Here is a 16542-nt window from a genome sequence, read left to right as displayed (position 1 = left end):
CACAGACGCCGGGCCAGGGGAGGCCGCGGATTGCCGTGACATGGCCAGCAGCACCACACACGTGCGCACACCACCCAGCGTTACGTGGACACCGATGGCGGGGCCTGCCCTCACCCAGCACTGCAGGCGCCCGCGAGCGCAGGACCGCGTGAGGAAGCCCCCGGGACCGTCCACAGCCCCTCAGCGGCCGCCATGCTCCCGTCGCCCGCTCCAGGGTCCCTGTGCTTGCCCTGGTGCTCTGGTACCCTGACACGACCCCACAGGTCCAGCCATGTCTCCCAGGGGCCCATCTGCCCCCTCTCCCGCCCTCGGAGGACAATTCCAGTCTGACCTGTCCGGTCCCCCATCTCACCGGCAGAGCAGCGAGCAGGAAGGCGGCACTCGGGAAGGTTTGTACATGGGGTAAATGGAATCTCCACCCACTTTTTGGACCCTGGTGTACCCCCTGCCCCATGGGGTTTTCTCTAACTTCTGGAGCATTAGCAATTCGTTAAGGGAAAGCAAGGAAGGAGAAAGTAGGAAACCGAGAGCTGTGGCTATTTTTTTATTTTATTTTATTTATTTATTTGAGACAGAGAAAGCAAAGCCACGGGAGCAGCAGGGTCACAGGGAGAAGCAGACTCCCTTCTGAGCAGTGGCCCAATGTGAGGCTCCACCACAGGACCCCAGGTTCACGACCTGAGCTGAAGGCAGAGGCTTCACCGACAGAGCCCCCCGGGTGCCCAGAACTGTGGCTATGACCGCGTACTGCATGGGGGCGGCTGACCCTCTGAGTGCTGTGCGCACTGAACGGGTTTTTTTGGCATCGTTTGTCCCAGCAATATTTATGGAGGTAGAGGGTCCCGTCCACTTGTTCCCTCTTCAGGACGAGAAAAAAGGAAATTCTCAAATTTTAGATACTTCACTCCTCTTTTTTTCTTTTTTTGTTTTTGTTTTGTTTTTCTGGGTTTATTTTATTTTATGTTATGTTCTCAGTGTTCCAAGATTCCTTGTTTACGCACCACACCCAGTGCCGCACTCGGTCCGCACCCCCCTCAAAGGTGCCATGCTTCCCCGGAAGGCTCTGGGGTCCTCGCCGGCACTGTTTCCAGAGTAAACCAGAGCTGATGCGGAGACAGAACGTGGAGGGAGGGAGGACCCGAGCGGGGGCGGACCCCATAGGGAGTCCGGGCAGGGCCTGGCGCCCCCGGTTGGGGTCCTGGGAGGGAAGGGCCGAGCGCACCGGGGCCAGGAAGGCACGGCTCGGACGTCTCAGAGCATCAGCGGGGGCTGGGGAAGGTGGTCCTGTGCCCGATGTCCGGATGAAGGCTCCAGCCGGGAGACAGGTGCCAGCGGCAGGAGGCAGCAGGGTCTTCCCGCGTGGGGCCTGGGGCCACGGCGTGGACACGCTGTTCTAACTTGCTGGGGCTCACTTCAGCTGAGAGACATGTGGAGACAGATCGCTGCTTTCTCACGATGTGCGGAACGTTGTTCTTTTATTCAAAAATGGGCAAGGCAAGCCCATACAATCTTTTGATGGAATTCTGTCTCTGTGGAGTTTTACGGCCCAGTTTTTTTCCCTTTGCCCAAATGTGCTTGAACTTTCCAGCTCAGAGGTGCAGCCCGGGGCCACCAAGCTCCTGGGATGTGCTGACACCTCACAGCGGGAAACTCGGGGAGCACGTCCGCCAAAGCGCAGCCTCCAGTTCCCCAGAGCTTCCCCGCGCACCTCGCTCCTCCCGCAAAACTCCTCTCATACGCACAGCCGGGCCCCCACAGGGCAGCATCATGCAAATGAGAGACAAAGAGACAGATGGGGGACAGACGGGGGTACAGAGAGACAGACAGACAGAGATGGGAGACAGAGAGACATTCAGAGACAAAGACAGACAGAGAGAGCAGAGACAGAGAGATAGGGAAAAACTGAGAAAGAAACAGAGAAAGACAGACAGACAGAAACACAGACAGAGAAACAGAGACTAACAGAGATAGACAAAGATGGGAGACAGAGCACAGGTGAACCGAGAGCCCACCGGACTGGCCCTGCCCAAAGGCCACGCCGATCCCTAAGTTCAGCCTGGAAGGAGGGTCTATTTGCATCTCCTGAAACCCCAAGATTGCTTACGGTAAGACACTGCAGTCATCATTTTCTCTAAGGAGGGAGATGGCGTCTACATCTTACAATAAAAGAAAGAAGGCTCAGCGTTCTGGCATTTGGAATTGGACCATAATTCCTGATAATTTAATGGTGCAGAACGAACAGGGGAGCTTTCCTTTGTCAGAAATAAGAGAACACGCACTTGACACACGTTTCTCCCCCTTCTCACTTCTAACAGCAGTTGCATTCCGAGGAAGACAGTGCATGGAGGACAATGAGCTTCTACTTGGGCTGTTTATTCTTTGACAAACAAACCCCATTAAAGGAAAATAAAATAGCCCTCTTTTAAAGAATTCACTGTTTATTAAAAGAACTTGGTAGAGGGTCTTCAAACTAGTTAAGATAAAAGGTAATTTGCCAAATTTAGTAAGAAATCAGACACCAAGGGACACGAAGAGAGACCTCAGAGTGCTGGGGGTCCCCATGTCTGTGTTTTGACAATGTGGCGTTGTGTGCCCACGCGCAAGGACATGGGGGAGGAAGTCACGGAGGGCGCCCGCGCGATCCTGCACAGAGCACAGGTAGTAGGTCTGGGGCAAATGCGTCAAAAACACGGTCTATACTTCGCTTAGTAGAACACGAGGGTGTAAGCCGGGGGAAAGTTAGAACAAAACCCAAACACTGAAGAAATGGGTTAAACGACTTACGTATTCGTGTGGCTGGATTTTCCCTCCGTGACACTGATTTAAGACTTTTTTTTTTTTTCACTGCTTATGCTACGGGATCGCGCCAAGAAACACACAGTTCCGCAGCGAGAACTTTCTAAATCAGAGCCCACTGGAAAGTAAGTGCGGCTTCGAAGTGCCTTTGCTGAATCTGCAGAGGAGACTCACCCTGGGGGTCGGGGAACAGACGCACCGTGAGGGCATCGGGGAAGGGCGCACACCCACTGGGGCACGGGCGGGAATGATCTCGAAAGCAACTGAAGGACGGGTATGAGCGCGGTCACAAGCACAAGCCCGGGAAAGAGTTCCTGCCTCTGCCGTAAACCAGAGAACCGGGATCGGTGGGGCCACAGGGAGAACCTGTCGTGTCTACAACCTGCCCCAAAGGGTAAAGTGGAGCCAGTAGGGCACTTGCCCCAGGGCGCTTCTCCCAGCAAGACTGCCTTTGCGATCACTGCCTCATGCGCTGGAAGTAGTACAAGCCAAGTCAACCAGCTTCAGCTGAACTTATTAAACAATTACTGAGTGACTGCTCTCCACTCTTCTCATCTCCAGGACAGTGGGATTCAAAGGAGGGTCTGCCTGCTGAGATTAAGCGGGCAGCAAACCTGGAACCACGGGTGATCACCAGGTCACCTGGGACACAGAGGATCACCAGGTCGCCTGAGACACAAAGGATCACCAGGTCACCTGGGACCACCCATGATCACCGGGTCAAGAGAATGTAGCAGGTTTTTCAACGAACAGGCGGGAAGCAAATTAAGGTCCAGCCCTTCTCTCCGGGTCAATGCTGAGGGGCTGCCTGTGACAGGAGGACCCAACAGATAAGGTGACAGGTGTAGGGTGGGGTAACATAGGGGCTAGAGCAGTGCCTCTGAGTACCAAACCCCAGGAGGAGTGTCCACTTTGAGTGGGGAACCAAGAAAGACCTCTCAGGGCTTGAAAGCCTCCAGGGGAAACGCAGACCCAACAGCCTCGATGAGATGTTCAGGGACGCAGTTTCTGGATCCTCTACGGTCGGTAACAACATGGAACCAGTGCAGACTCACAGTGATGAGAGCAAGAGCCTAGAAACCGTCATTTTCCTCTTTATTGGCCCTGCTGCCTTCACCGCTGGCACGGACACGAGACTTTCTGCAAGTGTTTCTGTAGACTGCTGGCTGGCTGCTGGCCCCTGACCTGCTCTTTCCCCGGACTCTACTAGCTCCTCCGTGGACACCTCCTTCCGCGGGCAGGTTTCGGTTCCAGCCCACATGGAGGACGGGCGGGTGCTGTGTTGGGCCTCCTGCTCTGTTCTCTTCCCCTTGCCCTAAACTCTTCCTTTGCATTTGTATCCCTCACCTGCTTCCACATCAACACCAATGGCAACATCCTTGCATTTCTGCGTCTTGTTAGCGCTTCTTGGAGGTAAGTCAAGAAATCTCTTGGGTTATTAATTGTTCCAGGTTCATGTTAATTTGAGATTCAGTGAAAACCTGGTTATCATAAAATCCTTAACAAAAAACCATGTGGATGGTATTGCCTTAAGACAAGAAGGATCTTTGGCAAAAAATACATAAATCAATCAATCAATCACATTAGTCAACATTCGTCATTGCTCCCAGCATCAGATGTGACTTGTCTGCACACGGCAGATTTCGACTCTAATTCCCTGTAGAAGACTGCACGGAACAGAATTTTCAGCCCCAGCTGTCACACTCCTATCCGAGGGTCTCACCAGACTTCCCATCATGTTACGGTGCTTACAGAGGGCTCGCTGGACCTGGGGCACGATCCCCATTGGTTCCGGGGACAACCCAGTGCCACTTGCTAACCCAGAATCCCAGGAAGAATCAAGGAACATGCCAAATGCCAAATGTGTCATGATCTACGTGTCCTTCTCACCACAACCTCATGAAACGCCACGAGGCTGGCATGGGGGAGACACTAGAGCGGACACTCAAGCACCCCCAGGGGCCCACGGGACCTCCACCCCACAGGCTAGTGGGGACGTACGTTCCCCCATGTGGCCTTGGCCACCCTACACAGTGTCTGGTGTGCAGCTGGGACTCGATGCGTGCTTATCTGGTGTAAACCTGCAGCACTCACTCCGGAGCGGCCAGGGCACACGGCGGAGGAAAAAGAAGGTGGTGCGGCACCCTGAGCCAGGAGTGCAGGGGCGAGGGTGAGCCGAGGCCATGAACAGACACGTATGCCCCAGGAGGAAGCACCAGCCGGCACGCCGCACGGTGACTGTTCGAATGAGCAGTGCTGCCTGACCGGACGCTCCATCCGTCTGTCCGTCCACCACCCTCTGCGGCACATGCCTTACTCGGCAGGCATCCCGGGTATCTCTGGACCGAGGCACACAAAAGCTCGGATGTCCACTCTGCCCGTCAGTGGTGCCAAAAATGAACATTCCACCTGGAGAGCCATTCCCAGTGACGGGGGGAAGTTTACGTGAGAAGTGTCTAAAAATGAACATGAAAGGGATTAAGCCCCTGCCAGACTCCACTTCCCCAACACCCCCATCCGCACACCGGGATCACCACGGCTCTGTGCTGACAGCACCGCCAGGGACTGGCTCACCACGTGCACCCCCAGTCTTCCCTGCAGGGACCCTGATTTGCAGGCCAGGGTGAAACCAGGCATCCCAAGGAGGTCGTGTGACCACTAGCGGCCTGACCTGCATTGTGGAGCCTTGTGGCTGGAGGTGCCCGCCTTGGGTCATGGGCTGTGGGCTGTGGGCACAGCTGGCACCCATGTTCCAAGAGGGGCTCTGCAGGATCCGTGACTCCCCCAGCACTCCACACTTCTGGAGGCAGTGGAAGGAGCAGCACATGGCCACTGTTTCTCTTTGTGTCCTGCTTTCCTCGACGACCGAATGCATTTCCTTGATGACATGACAGTTTCAAAGGCCGGAGTGTCTTCATGGAGCTCCTGCTCATTTCAAAGCATTTAGACCAAAGTACACTAAAATGCATGTTAGAGGGCAACCTGCGAAGCCAGGGAAGTCGTCCGGAGGCTGACACAGCAGATCGTTTGTGCCCTGGCCGGACCTCCGTGGGGACCACGTGCTTGCAGGGAAATCACTCCCACCGTGGGCATCACGAGGCGGGAGTCGGGAACCAGGACACAAGCCCTGGCTGGAAGCGACCTGCTCAGGCAGCCACAGGGAGATCGCCGCAGCGCCCAGAAGCGGGCGTGAGGACAGAGTGTGCCAGGAAGCGCACCAGATGCTTCCGACCGGGCTGGCGCTGAAGGAGAAGAAGTACCTCACGTCAGGGCCGGGGACCCTGCTCTCCAGGCAGAGCTGCGTCTGGGTCTGCATCCACAGCCAGCAAGACCCCCAGGTGTCCGGAACCCCGTCTCCACCCCCGCTGCATCGAATCCCCGTCTTCCTCCCGGTGTCCATGATCTTGCGCTTCCTCAGACAAGACGTGCACCCAACCGGGATTCTGAAAGTAGGGGCTCGCCCTGCTAACGAGGTGGCGGGGCTCACGCTCGCCGCAGGTCTGCTCCCCGATGCTCCCCGATGAGTCTGAGCACAAAGCAGGTTCTAACAAGGATGTGCAGCGTGAAAAAGCCGGACAGCGGGACGTTGCTGGGACAGCCCCGGTGTGCACAGCAGCAAGGATCCCGAGGGAGACGCACTCAGCAGAGGCAGTAGAAAACGCTCCTCTCTCCCATACTCATTGCCACCAACCAGCACAACCACCATGCCCCGAGGGGAAAGGAACAGATGCGAAGGTCTGAGTCCCTTCTTGTGACAGAGAGAACCAATCCCTTGCGCTCACGTGCCGGGGGTGGTGCAGACGGAATGATGCTGTCGGGGCTGGAGGCTGGGATGGGGGCTCTCGGGAACACAGGCGAAGAAATCCAGGCCCTCGGGGGACACCATGCGCAGGTGCCCCTGCAACTGAAGAAGAGACGGAGGGTCCCAGGGGAGGTCACCCAGCGAGTCCGTGACACCACAGGAACCACACCAAGGACTTGGGACCCAGGCCATTACCCTCCTGCAAGTATGCCTGGCAGGGTCCTCGGCCCAAAGGCGCCAAGGCTGGGTTGTCTCTCCCAGGCCTCAACCCCAGGGCTGCAGTATTCCCCCGAAACACAGGACCAGCCTTCTAAAAGAAGTTTCAGGGGGATGCATGGAAGGGGGCCTGCCTTCCCCTCCCGCTCTCCTGTTCTCATCTGCTCCCGTCTCGAAGGGCATTCGGGGCTGGTCATGTCTGGTATCATCAGAAGAGGAAAATGGCTTATTCTCCCTCTCACCTTGGCTTGCACATTAGAACAAATTCTTCACATTTTTTACAGTCTTGGTTTATGTCATGAGATAGCCAAGGCATGGGATCCTTCCAAGGGAATTCTCTTCACGGTTCTTTGACATGTAGCATCTGAAATGCAGTCACACTGGCACCCAAAATTATCATCATCATTGCAACGTGTAAGTGCAAGCCTGAGATAGGTGGGACGGTTCTGGAAGCCCCATGTTCACTAGAGCTGGTGCTCCTGGAGTCCATCACTGACACCTACCACTACAGCGCCTGTATCACCCTCCGCCAGGTGCCAGTGTGGGGTGAACCCACTCACTGCTCTAACCCACATGCTCTAATCCCCATACGCTCCCTACAACACCGTCCACACCACCTTCCCCAGGTGCCAACGCGGGGAGAACCCGCTCACAGCTCTAACCCACATGCTCTAACCCGCACAGTCCCTACAACACCATCCACACCGCCTTCCCAAGGTGCCAACGCGGGGAGAACCCACTCTCTGCTCTAACCTGCACACTGTAATCCCCATATGCTCCCTACAACACCATCCACACCGCCTTCCCCAGGTGCCAACGCAGGGAGAACCCGCTCGCTGCTCTAACCCGCAAGCCTCCTCCAAGCAAAGGTGTTTCAGCGGACCGTGACGGCTGCACGGCAGGCATCCCTCCGAAGCCTTAGAACACGCAGCTTACTGTCATCTCAAGCTGTACATCCCAGTGCAGGGACCGTTAGCTGTGTGCTGCCATTTATACTTAAATTAATCTGGTAAGATGAGACTTAAAATTCGGGTGCTCCTCATAGGAGAATGGAGGGAAAGAGAAAACGGGACAAAATCAGAAAGAGAGACAAACCATAAGAGATTCTAAAACCATAAGAGACTCGGGGTGGGGGCTGGGCAGCTGGGTGACGGGCAGGAAGGAGGACCCGTGATGTCGCAAGCACTGGGACACTAAACCCCACCTCTGAAACTAACAATGCACTGCATGTTAATGAATTCAATTTAAATAAATTAAAAAACAAAATAAAATAGGATAAAACAAAGTTCCAGTTTTTCTCCACACGGTTGCTCTGAGTGCCCAGAGCCGACCGCAGACGACGGTGTCTCCCTCGCCGAGGACGGCTCTCCCCGGCACCGCCGCCAGGAAGCAAGGCCTGAAGGGATGGCAATCCCTTTTCTAGCCTCCTAAAGCCCACGTTTTTAGAATAATTGCAAAAGGACAACTAAAAATCAATTCCATAGCAAAATGCTGACAATAGAACCTTGTTTTGAAAAAGTTATGTTGAGATTCACAATGTTAGTTACGAAGGAAAGAGAAATGCCTTCTTCCAGGGAGGAGGAAGTGGGTGATTTCGGCCGAGGGGGATCGAGAGGTTTCCGAGGCCATCATGGGCCACGGCAGGGCTGCGGGGAATGAGCAGGAGGGGGGCGGAGCCCGTGGGGAGGAGAGCAAATGGGGAAACTCTGCCCCAGGGGCCACAGGGTCACCATGGGGGGACAGCAAGCCAGAGCAGCTGGGGAGTGAGAAGATGCTGCGACGCGGGCAGTGGGGCTCCCCGTGGTCTGAGTGAGCACAGGGACAAACGGGACGCTGGGCCGCACACCCAGAAGCCCACGGGGCTGCCCCAAACAGCAGCTCCACTCTGTGCTCCCAGGGTCCCTGCCGACCAGGCGACTTCCCAGTCCATGAGGAACCGAGCATCGCGTGCACATCAGCCACACTTACAGGGAAAGCAAGTGTCCCACAGAGACACAAAGAGAACTTGGGGTTTTTCTGAGGAAAGTGTCCAAACTCTGGAAGCAAACCCCGCAGCCTTGCCTGCACTCGGCGCTGACGGCCCTGGGAAAATGTCCAGCAGCGCCAGAGACAGTCATGAAAGAATCCAGCTTGCCCTCGTGGGGGTCCCAGAGCCCCCAGCCTCCAGTCGGGGAGGAGCACGCCGGAGTCCCGTGGGTGGGCAGTGGGGCAGTTCCCGGGATGGGCAGAGCCCGAATTCCATGACTCAGAGTGTGGACACGCCCTGGCTGATTAGCCTCAGAACCTGGGGGTCAGGAACCAGTGCTCTGATCCAGCAGGGCCAACAGACACGTCCTTGGCCAGAGAACTGGGAACCCTAGGGGTCGGGGCCAATCAGCGGCTGCACCTTTGGCGGTGCAGCTCGGGGACTGGGCTGTGCAGGCTTCGGGGGACAGAAGGCTAGGACAGCAATGTTAGGAGAACGACACCCTCAGATGATGTCTGCTCCGAGGGCCGGGGCTCCCTGCCCCGGAAAATCAGTCACATCCCAAGTCAGAGCACGGCTCAGTTCCAACACCTTTATCACGTTTTCCCCATCTTCTTGGCAGGGACGATGTGTCCAAGAAATATTTCCAGTGAAGCTTCACTTACCCAAAAAGATTTTGCTGGGCTCTTTCTCTGCATTTCAGTGGAAGTCCAGAAAAATGCTATGTGTGAAATTCAGGAAAAGGGGAGAGGGAAGAGGGGAAGACTCTGACATCCCTGGAAGCCCCTAATTGGGGTGATGGACAGGATTGCCACGGTGTCTGCCCCCACGTCCAGCCTCCTGGCCCCAGATGCCCTACTCTGCCGTCACACTGCGAGTGAATCCGAGGGGACCGTCTGCAAGGGGACGCGACTCTGACCAGCGTATGCCACAGCTATTTAAGAACCTCGCTGAGATGTGGACCGATATGCTTGGAATCACGTCAAACCAAGAAAACAGTGAGGTTTGTAATGGAAACAGAGACACACTTGAGTTTAGGATTGTTCCAACAGCATCGGGACAGTCCCACATGCTTGACACTCGGATTCCATGGCCGTAGACATGCAAAGCTCACAGAAGTGGCCTCTGCATGGAAACCTATGACACGTTCCGGACAGTGACTCCGTTAGGAGCTCACGTCAAATAACCCTGGATGGCAAAAGCCAGTGAGGACCCGTAAGGACAAAGGCACTTAACCCTGGAGTGCATGGCGATGGAGAAGGTTTTCTCAGCTGCCATTTAACGGGGGGGGGGGGGGGGGGCGGGTTTATGCAAGTTTTGAAACACATATGTGTATCTCCGCGTTACCAACTTGCTCATCTGAAATGATTTTAACCACCCAGCGTGTCACATACCTAAAATTTTGATGTTACTATATATCAAACTAGCACAATTCAGGCAAGGAAACCGTCATAGGCCCCAATCTTATCACACTGAGGTCCATTCTGAAGACATCTTCATACTTTGAAGGTCATTTCCTGAAGCCTCCCTTTGGCTCCGTCCCGCACGTGAGAGTCGCATCCCGTTCCTGAAACACTGGCCTCCGCCACGCACCACGGCTACATGGCATCTTGTCAAAGTGACGGGAACCAGCTTTTCCCAACTCTCCACTGGTGAGGACCAGCTTTCCGGCCAGCACCCTTCACAGACCACCTCTGAGCATCTATGCATTCCATCCATGTCGTCTTTATTCCAGTTTTCAAGTCTTCTTGGAAACTCCCTGACCAGCAATTTATGAAAGACTCAGGAAAACATCCCCAGGGACACGAATCTCCTCCCATAGCCCTGGATTCAAGCTGCCAGCCGGGCGCGGTGTGGGGAATGGGAGAAACGCCCCTCGCCGTGTGGATGGCAGCGCTGGTGGGGGAGCCACGGGCCAGTTGCGGCGCCGACGCTCTTTCTTGGGGGTGAGCCATCTGCCACATGCACCCACCTCCTGCCGCTGTCTGCGTGTGGGCTCTCCCAGCGTGGCTGACCGGCCACCACTGTCGTCCCAGAACCTAGGGAGAAGTCTGTCCAGCTCACCCGACAGAGAAGTCTGTCCAGCTCACTTGCTCTGTAATAATGTCCCCGTCACCCCGTGGTGCCCCAGGGGGTCCCACGGCCCCTGCAGCCTCCCTGTCTCCCTCCGGCCCTGGGCTGTCTCTGAAGGGAGACCCGGCCGGCTTCCATGAACCAGATGGAGCGGTGGCAGCTGAGAGAACCGGGCGTCTGGGCAGGTGTGGGTGGGCACAGGCAGGCATGGGCGGGCATGGGTGGCCCTTCCTCCGGACCCCAGGAGAGCCCGACTAAAACCTAAGGGGCCCAGAAGGGAGGTAGATGTAGGAAAGGACGAGTGTCTTCGAGCCAGCAACTTCGTGCCTGCATGTGCACAGAGTGTGAGCAGAAAGAGGCCACAAGGACTGCCCTGCAATTGGTGGCCGCTGCGCTGAACACAGTGGGCATTTCCACTCGCGATAGAACCTTTTTCTGCCTCCACAAGGAGTTCTTCGAATACAAGCTGGGATGTTTCATACGGTGGTGGAAGACGGGGGAGGCATTGTCCTGTTTAAATAAACCCAACTGTAACTCCAGAAGCAAATTCAATACTAAAGTGAACTAAAACACAGAGAGATCAATTGACTAAAGGAATTTAATAAATTAGAGGACGGTGGTCCCTGAAGGACAGGGGCTGGGGGACACGCGCCGGGTCCTCCGTCGGCTGCGCCGGCACCGCCGTGTGTCCAGCAGCATTGAGACTCGCTCCAGAAAAGACAGACGAAGCAACAGCACAGCTCCCTCTCCACGGGCTCGTCACCTCCCGTGGCCCATTCCCACTTGGTTTCAGTCCTGCTAACCCGGCCGACGGGGGTGTCGCTCCTTGAAAGTAGCAAAGATCCCAATCACGTGAACTCAGACGGCGTCTCCACGTCTGTGTCTGTAAGATCAGAACATCCCTACGGCTCATTTGCGCAGACATTTTAACTCCACTATCCAGTCCGAGTTCTGGCTGAAGGAACGCCTGGGGGACTCGGTGGGTTGAGCCTCTGCCGCCGGCTCAGGTCATGATCTCAGGGTCCTGGGATTGAGCCCCGCATCGGGCTCTCTGCTCGGTGGGAAGCCTGCTCGCCCCCCACCCCCGCCTGCCTCTCTGCCTGCTTGTGATCTCTGTCTGTCAAATGAATAAATAAAATCTTTAAAAAAAAAAAAAAAAGAGTCTGGTTGAAGATTTCGTGAACAACTTTGTTAGCAGGAATATCAGTTTTGCTCTTTGCACATGCACGCTCCGCCTGACCCCAGCAGAACTGCTCAGGAGGCTTCTGGGCACCCCGGCCCCGCACGCCGGTTCTGGAAGAGACTCTCTTCCTGCCCTTCACTCCCGAGCCGGTTCTCGTGCGCTTGGGAAACTCTCTCAGCGTCGATAACGCCACAGACACAAAGTTGTGACTTTGCTGAAATGAGGCCAGTCCTCCATTCCGCACCGTTGTCCGGCTTCATCCTTCCAGCTCCCCCAGCCCCAGCGCTACCCTGACCAAGCACAGCTCCGCACAGAGACAGGCAGGGAGGGTCCGATAGGGGAAACATTTGCCACGACCTGGGCTGACCCACCACAAATTCTACCAGATGATCCAGAAACACTTCCCGTTGTCAGGAGTGACCACCCAGGGTTGCACACAGTCATCCTTTCTGAGGGAAGCACGTCCCCGCCCTATTTAAGTGACATAGACCCAGGAGGCTCCCCTCCATGTCCTGCCCCAGTGGGAGAAGGAAGGTCAGACCCCAGACCCCATTGGCCCCGGCTGCCATGGGCTTGTGGCCAACTGAAGGGGAGACCGGCCACATAAGAAGCTTGTGGCTTCCTGACTGGGCCACAACACGCCCATGGCACAGCCGCCATGTTGCCCACCTGCCGTCCTGAGGCTTCCCAAGTGGGGCCGAGCTGCCCCGGGGACAGCTTTATCCCAATGTGAGGCCGACTTCATCACTTACGAAACCAGGGCGCCAGGGGTGCCCGGGCAGCTCAGTCGGTGAAGCGCCGGATTCTTGACCTCAGCTCAGATCACAACCTCTGAGTCGTGAGATCGAGCCCCACGTCAGCGCGAGCTGGGCTACAGCCTGCTTGGGGGTCTGCTCTCCCTCTCCCTGCCTGCCTGTGCACGTGCTCTCTCTCTCAACAGTAAATAAAAGTAAAGTCGGGGCACGAGGGCATTTCTCAGGTCCCATCAGGTTTTAAAACCGCAAAACTCTTTCTGCCAGCTGCTTGCCTCAGAGTTCCACGGTGCTCTCCAGCGTAGGTGGGCAAGGGGCCCATGGACCGAAGCCGTGCTCTCTACGCTTGTTAGGGGTCAACCAACCCTGTGTGGGGCTATCACCCCTTCCGACGCCACCTCCTTCTGGCACACAACAGTTGATACTACTGGGCAGGTCCTTCCGGGGACGCGTCCCTCTTCCCTCCTAGAGATGGATCCTTGGGCCGAAGCGCCTGGAGCTGCTGGCTGGGGACCTGGGTCCCCGTAGCCTCCCCCTCCCAGAGCGCTCAGAAGTCAGGCCGTCCCCTCACTGCCTTCCACACACGGCCTCGCCCCAGACCCACGAAAGCAAGGCTGTAGGTCAGAAGGCGACAGACAGGATCGGGTGTGTAGACGTTGTGGGCTGAGCTGGGTCCCCCCAGAAACATCCCATCTTATCCCTGGTATCTGCGACTGTGACCATATCTGGAAACAGCATCTGCTGACGTGACCCCCTGTGGCCCCTGCATCCGATCACCAGTGTTCTGGGTCAAATTCTGTCCCCCAAAGTCCGTATGTGAAGTTCTAACTCCCAGACCCAGAACGTGGCCTTGCTGGGAAAGGGCTGTGTCCGATGTGAGTAGTTAAGTCAAACTGAATCACATTTGGGGAAGAAGAGCCTTTATTCCAACAGGTCTGTCGTCCTAGAGGACAGACGAATCTGGACACGGACACATGCACGGGCTCGTGCTGGCTCTGTCTCTCTCTCTCTCTCTCTCTGTCAAATAAATAGATAAAATCTTTTAAAAACTACTCAAAAGGGGAGAGCGAGCCACATCTGTATGTAGGTTTAGCGCCACATGTGTCTTCTCTGATCACTGGTTTTCACATTCTCACTGTAGTTACCCCTTCTGTAGACAGGACACGGACAGGTGTCTGCAGAGCCCACAAACGCTACCGTGCCTCCCTGTGCAGAACCGAGCCTCCCACATCTTTTCTGGGTCTTCCACTTCCCAAACCGCAGACATTTGCAGGCCCGAGGAGAGGGCTGAACGGTTTATAAGCCAGAGACAGGCCACCCACGTTTGCCAGCCGCTCCTCGAAACAGCACTCGAAGCCCAGCCAGAGCCGAGTGCCGAGGAGAGGGGGTCCGGCAGGGCGACTGGCACCGGGAGCTGGGTGGCCACACCCCAGGGGTACGCGCATGGAGAGGAGGGGAGGCTGGAGGGCCAACCTCACCTGTTCCCCAGGGAGCATGGGACTCAGAGGACAGACACCTCCGACAGCCCATCGGGGTAAGAGGAGAAAGCCAGGCAAAGGGTGCAGGTCTGCTCTGTGTGGCAAAGAAGGTGAGCATGATGTGGAGGGAGGACGGGGCTGGGACGCAGGGGACGCGGTCCCGGTGGGCGGGGGACAGCGAAGGCTGTGGCACGTAGTTGCTGTCCCAGCTGGACCCTGCCCACCAACAGGAGCAGACACGGGGGTCTCTGCAGGGTCTGCGGACCCGCTGGGTCTCCTTGACAGAATGTGCACCCTCCCTGCCCCTGCGCACATCTGCTGCCTTCTGTCCACTCACATGGGCACAGAAATGAGTGAATTCACCAAAACACAACAACCAAGCAAGCCCATCCTGGCTGGCCTGGGTACGGCTTCTACAGACGCTTACAGAGGCCCTGCGTGCACTGGAACGGGGCTCTGCCCATGCCGCAGCCTGCAGGCTGATCCCGTGGACGCCGGCGTCCGTGACTCATGCAGGAAAGGCCGCCATGCAGGCTGAGGGCTCGCCCGGGACTCTGGCTCTGCAATGAGAAATGGCAGACGCGGGCTTGGACAGCAGAGTTGGAACCAGGAGTGTCTGTTCGGTGAGACCCTGGGCACCCCAGAGAACCCGAGCAGAGGCGCCCGGGAGTCAGGTTCCCACAGACGGCCTCCGAGCGCCCTGTCACGGACTCGCCGGTGCCCCGCGATGGGTTTGGGTGCCCCTGCAGCTCCGGGGAAAGAAGCCATGGGAGCAGCTCTCTGCAATGGAAGCCGCGCGGACCCCAACCTCAGTGGCGCTGGTCACCCCCGTGTCTGTGACACAGAGGCAGGGGACAGCACCGTGCCGCTCCTTCCCCAGCCCGACGGTCCCCCTCCCCAACCCCCAGCACAGCTGCTGGGCTCCCTCAAGGGACACAGCAGCGCTCGAACAGAGGGGGACATGAGGGTCCTGGGCCGGAGCCGTCCGCGGGCAGAGACCAACGGCTGCCTTCAGAGTCCACAGCCGGGACCCTGCCTCCCCGTTGTGCCCTCAGATCTCGTTGGTGACTCCGGATTCGGAAGCTATTCTCCGGCGTAGCCCTCTTGGGCTGGACCCGGAATGGACCAGGGGTGCCCACGGCGAGATGGGGAGAAGATGGAGTTCGACAGCACGGCGTGGGCCGTGAAGGAGAAATGGCGAGCACCGTCCTAAGTCTTGTCTTCATTCCCAGACATTCTACAGTCCGTTCATAGCTGCTCGGAATTACTCAGAATATTACAAAATTAACCCATTACACGAAATACTTTCAAATTTGACGAAGAGCCATTGGAACCCATAGGGAAACTCCTGACTTTTCTTATTAACACACAGAACCTACCAGCATTTCCCGTTTCCTGATTCCCTTTGCTCTACGGAGCAGAACTCCTGGTAAATGGAGTCTCTTAACAGGTTCCAGCGTACTTAGAAACGACCGGCTACACATGATGGTCTTGGCGGTACACACCGATGTCAGTCAGTTCTAGGTCATTACTCACTGATGGACGGCAGAATCCTTCTCTGTAAACCTGAGCAGTTCGAAACCAGACGTCCCACGGGACTAGACGCGCCACTCCCCTCTCGGAGTTTGGACGCCCGGCACCACGGCTCTCTGTCCTGCATAGCCGGAGGGCTGAGCGGGAAGCTGCCTCAGACGGGCCCCGTTCCTGTCGACCTGTCACCACGCTGGGCACAGGCACACTCTGTTCCAAGGTGTCACCTCTGTCCAGCTCCCCAGAAACACTCTCCTGCCCTCCTCCTCCTGCTGGCCTGCCCACCTGACCCCCTCTCTGGGGAGGAGTCCCATGTCCGGGGACTCAGCTAACCCTCCAGCTCCCCTCTACCAACCCAGCCATGGTCACCCCTCGTTTACCCAGAAGCCTTCCACTGCCAGCATCTCAGCCACCTCGGGACACAGAGCAGGTCCAGACTCACACCACTCTCGTTCCAGTAGGGCTTTATGCCTTTGCTCCCAACAGGAGGGAAGGACTCCAAGGCCCAGAGCTGTGGTTTATGACTCCGTGCTTCGATCTGGCGTCCAGCAGTGGGCACACTCTGTGAGAAGATCTGGCGGTGGGCGCACTCCGAGCCTATGCTCTCTCCCAGCGAGCTGCTGCCCCACTCACATTCAATGCGTGTCCATGCACACACACACACACATACACACACACGCACATGCATACATGCTGTCTCCCAGTGAGCTGCCCCCTCACATGCACGTGTGCACGCGCACAGACAC

At 56.7% G+C, this 16542-nt stretch overlaps 1 protein-coding gene across 2 annotated transcripts in view; it reads right to left on the bottom strand.

Annotated features, from left to right (window-relative positions):
* The window catches only part of SMOC2 (SPARC related modular calcium binding 2), a 148462-nt gene that overhangs the window by 105687 nt on the left and 26233 nt on the right, over nucleotides 1-16542 (bottom strand). The window lies entirely within an intron of this gene.

This window comes from Lutra lutra, chromosome 6 (assembly GCF_902655055.1).
Source record: "Lutra lutra chromosome 6, mLutLut1.2, whole genome shotgun sequence".
In the NCBI taxonomy this organism is placed as follows: domain Eukaryota; kingdom Metazoa; phylum Chordata; class Mammalia; order Carnivora; family Mustelidae; genus Lutra; species Lutra lutra.
Note: the sequence above shows the minus strand (reverse complement) of the source record. Positions and strands in the feature narration are given on the sequence as shown.